We start from the raw sequence: 8,656 nt of genomic DNA, 5'->3' as shown, positions 1-8,656 counted from the left end.
TCCATATGGGATGGAATTCTTAAGAGGTAGGGTGGAAACTGTCTGCGTGGAGTATCGTGTTTCCAGTGGTACTCTTACGGAAGAGAGTACTGGATAACTTCCTTTCCAGTGTGGTTGAAATCATAATATCCAAAAATGTGACACTGTCTTGGTTATAGGTCATGGTGAATTTTAAATTCTGATCGTTGGTGTTAATCAAATTGAAGAATTCAATAAGTTTGGCCTCAGGTCCCTGCCAGATGACGAAGATGTCGTCAATATACCTAAACCTTTGCGCAGTGGCAGTATCATAGCCAATGAGGTTCAACTGAGGCGTGATTATTGCTAATTGCTTCTCGGCCTTTTGGCGAAGATCAAGTGTAGTATCTATTCTTATCAGTTTCCAGGAGGTGGCGCTCGCTTCCGTCCCTGATCTATGGCGAAATAGAGATGGGATTGCGGTTGCTATGCAAAACCTGCTGGAGTGAAGGTGACCTGGAGCGGTTTGTAGCCGAAAGGGAAGCCTTCTGATGGGGATGGAGAACCACGGGGTCTGAACCAGAGGGTCAGGACCCTGGCCTTCTGCCCTGGATTGGGGCGGATCTAGCTCCAGACAGTTATTTGGGAGAGAACGCTTACTCCTGCCTTGCAAGGGGGGGAGGGAGTGGCAAGTACTTCCCGAATGTAATTAGGAGGAGTGATGGGAGCGACGGCAGAGCCTGATGGTAAAGGGCTCTTTCCGGCTTCCTGATCTCCATATCTTTCCTGTCTGTGGTGGGGTCTGCTGTGGTCTGGGCTGGGTGGTCAGGGCTTTTTCGAAAAGCCAGTGGTGAATGTGCCCCTGAAGTGGCAGTTCAGGGGTGCCGTATAGTCACGGTGTGAAAGCACTTGATTTTATGGCACCATGGTCACTTCACCACAACACACGTTTTTCGCACCTGCCTCTTGGGCCGGGCCTTTTGGCCAGGACCAGGGGAAATTTTTATGCCTGGCCGGAGGGCCGGCCATTGTATAGCACAATGGCCACTTTCACTCTCCCATCTCACTATCTTCCCCACTCTTTCTTTTACCCCTGTTTGTCACCTTTTTGTCTTTTTTTTTTGGTTGTCTTTGTATACACGTTTTGTCACTGTGTGGCGAGTAGGGTGTGGGTCCTCGGGCCTACTCTGAAAGTCTTGGGAGGGGGTGGACATAGGCCTTTTGGCTTGGTTCGCCCTCTCCTTTGAGGGGTCTCTCTTCGGGAGAGCCCCACTGTACTTGGGTTGGTCTGCTTCGGCAGTCCTTCCAGTTGTGGGGGTCCGCCTGGTTTCGGCCGGATGGACCCTTTGTCTGAGTACCTCAGTCCCTGTCTGGAGCCTAACGCCCCGGGGGATCAGGGTAAGGTCCTTCCCTAGTGGAGGACTCTGTACACCCGTTGCACGTTTTTGTGTTTCACTCTCTATGTGTGGGCACTTTTTTTTGGCACCGGGTGGAAGTTTTTGAGGTGTGTTTTGCACGCCACTGGCTTTTCGATAGAGAGTGAAATTTAAAAAAAAAAAAAAAAAAAAAAAAATATACCTAAACCACTTGTTGATGTGGCTAGTGTATAAGATGAGGTCCTCGTCATCCAGGAGGGATTGCTCCCACTCCCCCAGGTACAGATTGGTGTAGGAGGGGGCACAACATGTCCCCATAGCCACGCCCTGTACCTGGAGGTAGTGGGAGTTGTCAAAAATGAAATAGTTGTGATACAATATGTATTCCAAACCATTGAGGATAAATGTGTTTAGTGTAGGATCATAACGTGAGTTTTGTTGAAAAACCCTCTGCACAACAGAGAGGCCTGAGGTGTGAGGGATACTACTGTATAGGGCCTTCACATTGATAGTGACAAGAATGGAGTGATCGGATAATGTGAGATCGTCAATGATTTGTAAAAATTGTATGGTATCTCTGACAAAGGATGAAAATGATAAGACAAAAGGTTGAAGATGTGCGTCTATGACTCGACTCAAGTTTTCAGATATAGCCCCATTGCCGGAGACAATGGGATGACCAGTAGGGTTTTTTGGGTTCTTATGAATTTTGGGTAGGCTATAAAAGGTAGCCACTTTTGTATGTTGAGTCCTAATAAACTTATAAAGGTCCTTGGTGATGGCGCCAGCATGATAGGCGCGATCTACCATACTGTAAAATGTGGAGTTTTACTGGTTAATGTTTAGAACGGAAATTTGTTTATATCATTCTTTGTTCCGTAGAATGTTTAGGCACATGGTAGTATAATCTTCATTGTCCATAATAACTACATTGCCACCCTTGTCAGAGGGTTTGATTACAATTTTGGTATTCTTACTTAGACGATTGAGAGCTTGATTTTCTTCAGTCGTTAAATTGCATGGGTTGGATTTAGTTCGAGATAATTTGCATATGTCCCGAATGGTTTGTTTAAGAAAGATGGTTACATTCGGATTAGTATTGGAGGGTGGGAATGAGGTAGAGGCCTTTTTAAATATGGTGGTTGGATTTGGGGTTGATTTCTCAACCTCATTTAACAAAGCTTCTAGATCAATTTGGTCAATCAGATCTATTGTGTTGTTCTCTTCATAGAGAAGAGTTGGATCTCGTAGGGCTTTGAATTCCTTCATGCTATATGTTGACCAATCGACAGTGTCAGTGTTGGAGTCCTCTTTCGCATGCAGGTACTTTAATAGTAGCCTGCGTGCGAAGAGTTGTGAGAGTTTTTTCTATATATATTTTTTTAATACCTTCTGCTGCCTAGAAAACCCCTCATGGGGGACAATTCCTTTTTCTGATATTTCCATTCGGGGTGTGCAGCCATTTTTTGTCTTCTCGCATACGAATGTCTTTCATTTAATTTGATCAGGGATGCATGCACTGTCCTGTCACGATTTGAGGAGGCCACGAGGATGGTGAGCAGTGACAGTGCAGCACGCTGCATGGAATAATGGACAGAGCACTTGAGGCCGAACAGAGGGAGGAAGAGGAGGACTTCCTTACCTCTCAAGGCCCCCTTTATCCAGACAGTGTTCCTGCGTGCCTGACGATCACACAGGAAGAGGGGGAGGAGGAGGAGGATTGTGTCAACATGGAGGTGGAGCCTGGCACTCAGCATCAGCAGCAGTCTTCAAGGGATCATTTACAGTCCCAAGAAACCCATGGACTTGTACCTGGCTGGGAGGAGGTGGCTGCGGATCATGTCGTCCTTAGTGACCTAGAGGACTCCGGACCGAATGCCTCAGCAAACCTACGCTGCATGGCCTCCCTGATCCTGCAAAGCCTGCAGAAGGACCCTCGTAACCGTGGTATCAAGGAGAGGGATCAATACTGGCTGGCAAACCTCCTTGATCCACGTTACAACCTTGTTACCACCTTATCTTACCATCGCAGAGGGAGCAGAGGATGAAACATCTTTGGGGGGCCTTGCAGAAAGGTCTGTGCAATGTGTTCCCAGAGACTGGGAGGTTACAAACTCCTGTTCCTGGACAACGTGTTGCTGAGGCTTCGGTCAGTCAAAGAAGGAGCGGTGGAGAAGGTGGCCGTCTGACCGATGCGTTCAGACAATTTTTTAGTCCACAGCCCCAAGGTATGATCGGTTCCAGAAACCATCGCCAGCGTCTGTTTTACGTGGTGCAGGAATACCTAGGGGCAAGTTCTGACTTGGACACCTTTCCCACCGAAAATCCTCTGGGTTACTGGGTCTTGAGGATGGATCACTGGCCAGAGCTTGTACAGTATGCAATTGAGCTACTGGCCTGTCCTGCATCCAGCGTTCTTTCGAAATGCACATTCAGTGCTGCTGGAGGCTTTGTAACTGATCACAGGGTGTACCTGTCCACCGACTTGGTCGATCGACTGACCTTCATAAAAATGAATCAGTCTTGGATTACAACCAGCTACCAGGCACCTGATGCTGATGTAACCGAATAGTTGTTTTTGAAATGTCAGATCCCTTCAAGACTGCCTATGTTGATGCTGAGTGACTATCCTGTTATGCTGAGTGATTATCCTCTTCCTCCTCAATGATCATGCTGATAGCTTGGTTCTGGGCGCCGCCACCAGTGGCTAAGGCCCAATTTTTCAGCCCCTGTTTAACAGGGGCGTGTAATTACAATTTTTGATGCAATATTTTGCAGGGGGGTTTGTTGTTGCGCTCAACTAGAGTATCTGTGAGGGGTTGCAGGGTTGTAACACCAGCACCAGTGCCTAAGGCCAAATTTTTCAGCCCCTGTTTAACAGGGGCATGTAATTACAATTTTTGATGCAATACTTTGCAGCAGGGCTCATTCCTGCGCTCCAACTAGAGTATCTATGAGGGGTTGCAGTGTGGTGGCACCAGCACCACCACCACCACCACCACCACCAAAGGCCCAATTTTCCTACCCCTTTTCAACAGGTGCATGTAATTACAATTCTTGATATAATATTTCACAGATAAAAAGTGATGATAAATGCAGCGCTAGATTGAGTGAAAGGCAGAGTGATACACTGTCACCCTGTGTGTGTGTGTGTGTAGTGTATAGTTTTAACTAATAATAATATTTAGAGACTAAAATAAGCAAAATAAAGGGACAGTCCCCAATGGCTGGAAGGAATGTCCATAGTAGTAAGTAGTAAAAGTTCATCAACATATAAAACGTGATATCCTTTGTGCGAAGAAAGAAACGACATGTATGGATGGTGCTTCTAAGTCTTCATGCATTCAAGATTGATGTATGGGTAGCAGAAGTGGGTACGCTTACCGGAGGAGGTGGACACAATCACCATACGGCTTAGTGTCATACAGGCTTATGGATCGATCAATCCCGGGGGTGCTTGCTGGAAGGTATTGGTGGTAGATTCCATCTAGGGCAACCGTAGCTGTAGGGTGGTGCTCAGATCCACAGCGGATGCATGTGTTACCTTCACAGGAAACAAACCACTGTGAAGGTAATCCATCCATCTGCTGTGGATCTGAGCACCACCCTACAGCTACGGTTGCCCTAGATGGAATCTACCACCAATACCTTCCAGCAAGCACCCCCGGGATCGATCGATCCATGAGCCTGTATGACACTAAGCCGTATGGTGATTGTGTCCACCTCCTCCAGTAAGCATACCCACTTCTGCTACCCATACGTCAATCTTGAATGCATGAAGACTTAGTAGCACCATCCATACACGTTGTTTCTTTCTTCACACAAAGGATATCATGTTTTATATGTTGATGAACTTTCACTTTACTATGGACATTCCTTCCAGCCATTGGGGACTGTCCCTTTATTTTGCTTATTTTGGTCTCTAAATGTTATTATTAGTTAAAACTATACACTATACGCTGCATTTATCATCACTTTTTATCTTTCATTGCACGGTCCACTATACTGTGTGATGCTGGCAGCTACAATTTCTTTTATTTTTCCTTTTCTAGTAGCGCAACTATATATATTGTTTTATTTGTCTATAATATTTCACAGCGGGGCCCGTTCCAGCACCCACCAAGAGTAACTGTGAGGACTTACAATGTTGTGGCACCAGCACCACCACCACCACCACCAAAGGCCCAATTTTTCTGCCCCTGTTTAACAATGGCATGTAATTACAATTCTTGATCTAATATTTCACAGCAGGGCCCGTTCCTGCGCCCACCAAGAGTAACTGTGAGGGCTTACAGTGTTGTGGCAACACCAACACCTAAGGCCCTACTTGCAAACGGAAGGAGACAACAGGAAGTGGCTGGAGCTACACTTTAAAAATGTACCAGTTCAAAATTACAAACAGATTCTACTTAACAACAAACCTACAGTCCCTGTCTTGTTTGTACCGCCTGTATACTGCTGTTCAGAATATATAGGGCCTGGGGGCCCCACGCCTTTCCTTTTTTTAATTTGGGTGCAGGGTTCCCCTTAATATCCATAAAACACCCAAAGGGCCTGGACTGGGGGGGTACCCATCCGTTTGTCGAACTGATTTTCATCCATATTACCGGGACCTGACATTACATTAAAGCCGCAAGCAGTTTTAAATGACTTTTATTCCTTTAAAAATGTCATTTTGTGTAGGGACTGTTCTAAGCACAGGAAACATGCGCCACTTTACAGGCATACTATAGACACCCCCAGGTACGTTATTTAAAGGAATATTTCACTTTACTTTTTTTTTCTCTTTAAGCATCATTAAAATCACTGCTCCCGAAAAAACAGCCATTTTTAAAACTTTTTCTTGCATTGATACATGTCCCCTGGGGCAGGACCCGGGTCCCCAAACCCTTTTTAGGACAATACCATGCATATTAGCCTTTAAAATGAGCACGTTTGATTTTGAACGTTCAAGTCCCATAGACTTTAATGGGGTTCTAAAGTTTGTGCAATCTTTCGGTCCATTCGCAGGTTCTGGTGTGAATCGAACCGAAGGGGGGGGGTGTTCGGCTCATCCCTAGTGCCGTACCTAATTGCCCGTAAGGCCAGACGCTGGTACAAAAATGTGTCTATTTATTTCAGTTGGCTTTACTGAACGCTTTTGTGCTATACAAAGCTTCAGCACTACCTGGATCCTTCCTTAAATTCCAGGAAGAGATCATCAGAGCCCTGTTTTTCCTTTTGCGATGAGCGACAGGCAGTGCTGACAGTCTGGTATGAATCATAAGGGGGAACACCACGCCAAATTTTAAATAAAAAAAAACACATGGGTTCCCCCCAGGGGCATACAAGGCCCTTAGGTCTGGTATGGATTTTAAGGGGAAACCCCTACGCTGAAAAAACGGCATGGGGGTCCCCCCCAAAATCCATACCAGACCCTTATCCAAGCACGCAGCCCGGCCGGTCATGAAACGTTGTGGGGATGAGCGAGCAGCCCCCCTCCTGAACTGTACCAGGCCGCATGCCCTCAAAATGGGGGGTGGGCACTTTGGGGCAGGGGGCACCCTGCGGCCCCCCCACCCCAAAGCACCTTGTCCCCATGTTGATGAGGACAAGGGCCTCTTCCCAACAACCCTGGCCATTGGTTGTCAGGGTCTGCGGGCGGAGGGCTTATCGGAATCCGGGAATGAGTATGGGGTACATCGTGAATGAGTATGGGGTACATCGTACCCCTACCCATTCACCTGGGGGAAAAGTGTCAATAAAAAAATACACTACACAGGATTTTAAAGTAATTTATTAGGCAGCTCTGGGGGTCTTCTTCCGACTTTAGGGGTCTTCTTCTGACTTCTCCGCTCTCTTTAGCCTCTTCTCCCAGTGTCCGGTTCTTCTTCCGCTCTCCGGCCTCTTCTCCCGGTGTCCGGTTCTTCTCCCACTCTCCGGCTCTTTTTGCCATGCTCCTCTGCTATCTTCTGCTCTTTTGCCGCTCTTTTGCTAGCGGTGGCCCGGGATCTGGGGGCCCCCTTATTAAAGGGGGCTCCTGGATTCTGATAAGCCCTCCGCCCGCAGACCACGACAACCAACAGCCAGGGTTGTCGGGAAGAGGCCCTTGTCCTCAACAACATGGGGACAAGGTGCTTTGGGGTGGGGGGCCGCAGGGCACCCCCCGCCCCAAAACGCCCACCCCCATGTACGGTTTAGGAGGGGGGCACTCGATCATCCCCACCCCCTTTCCTGACCAGCCGGGCTGCATGCTTGGATAAGGGTCTGGTATGGATTTTGGGGGGACCCCCACAGCGTTTTTTTCAGGCGTAGGGGGTTCCCATTAAAATCCATACCAGACCTGAGGGTCTAGTATGCCCCTGGGGGGGAACCCATGCCGGTTTTTTATTTAAAATTTGGCGCGGCGTTCCCCCTCATGATTCATACCAGACAGCTGTCAGCACTGCCTGTCACTAATCGGGAAAGGAAAAAACTGTTTTCCTTTCCCGATGAGCGAGCCAGCACGAGATGCACAGTACCTTGTCGCCGAGAACCAGCGCAATGGGATCGCCCTGTAAACACATCTCGTGGTCAGGTACTGTATAAAATATTACATGAACTCAATAAGCCTCTCAGCAAATAGCTTGAAATGTCTTCTTTCCAAAATGGGGTATTTGAGAGGGGGTTTGTGCTATCTCGTCATTTCGTGGCCTCCAAAACTGATAGGTAGTGAGGAAGTTACATAGTTACATAGTAGGTGAGGTTGAAAAAAGACACAAGTCCATCAAGTCCAACCTATGTGTGTGATTATGTGTCAGTATTACATTATATATCCCTGTATGTTGCGGTCATTCAGGTGATTATCTAATAGTTTCTTGAAGCTATCAATGCTCCCCGCTGAGACCACCGCCTGTGTAAGGGAATTCCACATCCTTACCGCTCTTACAGTAAAGAACCCTCTACGTAGTTTAAGGTTAAACCTCTTTTCTTCTAATTGTAATGAGTGGCCCTGAGTCTTATTAAACTCTCTTCTGCGAAAAAGTTTTATCCCTATTGTGGGGTCACCAGTACAGTATTTGTAAATTGAAATCATATCCCCTCTCAAGCGTCTCTTCTCCAGAGAGAATAAGTTCAACGCTCGCAACCTTTCCTCATAACTAAGATCCTCCAGACCCTTTATTAGCTTTGTTGCCCTTCTTTGTACTCGCTCCATTTCCAGTACATCCTTCCTGAGGACTGGTGCCCAGAACTGGACAGCATACTCCAGGTGCGGCCGGACCAGAGTCTTGTAGAGAGGGAGAATTATCGTTTTATCTCTGGAGTTGATCTCCCTTTTAATACATGCCAATATTCTGTTTGCC

The 8,656-nt window shown here is 47.0% G+C and overlaps 1 pseudogene; it reads left to right on the top strand.

Annotated features, from left to right (window-relative positions):
* Positions 1 to 267: 267 nt before the first annotated feature.
* On the top strand, positions 268 to 332 carry LOC141101901 (U4 spliceosomal RNA; annotated as a pseudogene).
* Positions 333 to 8,656: the final 8,324 nt, after the last annotated feature.

Source organism: Aquarana catesbeiana, linkage group LG06, assembly GCF_042186555.1.
Source record: "Aquarana catesbeiana isolate 2022-GZ linkage group LG06, ASM4218655v1, whole genome shotgun sequence".
Taxonomy (NCBI): domain Eukaryota; kingdom Metazoa; phylum Chordata; class Amphibia; order Anura; family Ranidae; genus Aquarana; species Aquarana catesbeiana.
This window is presented reverse-complemented; position numbering and strand designations above follow the sequence as displayed.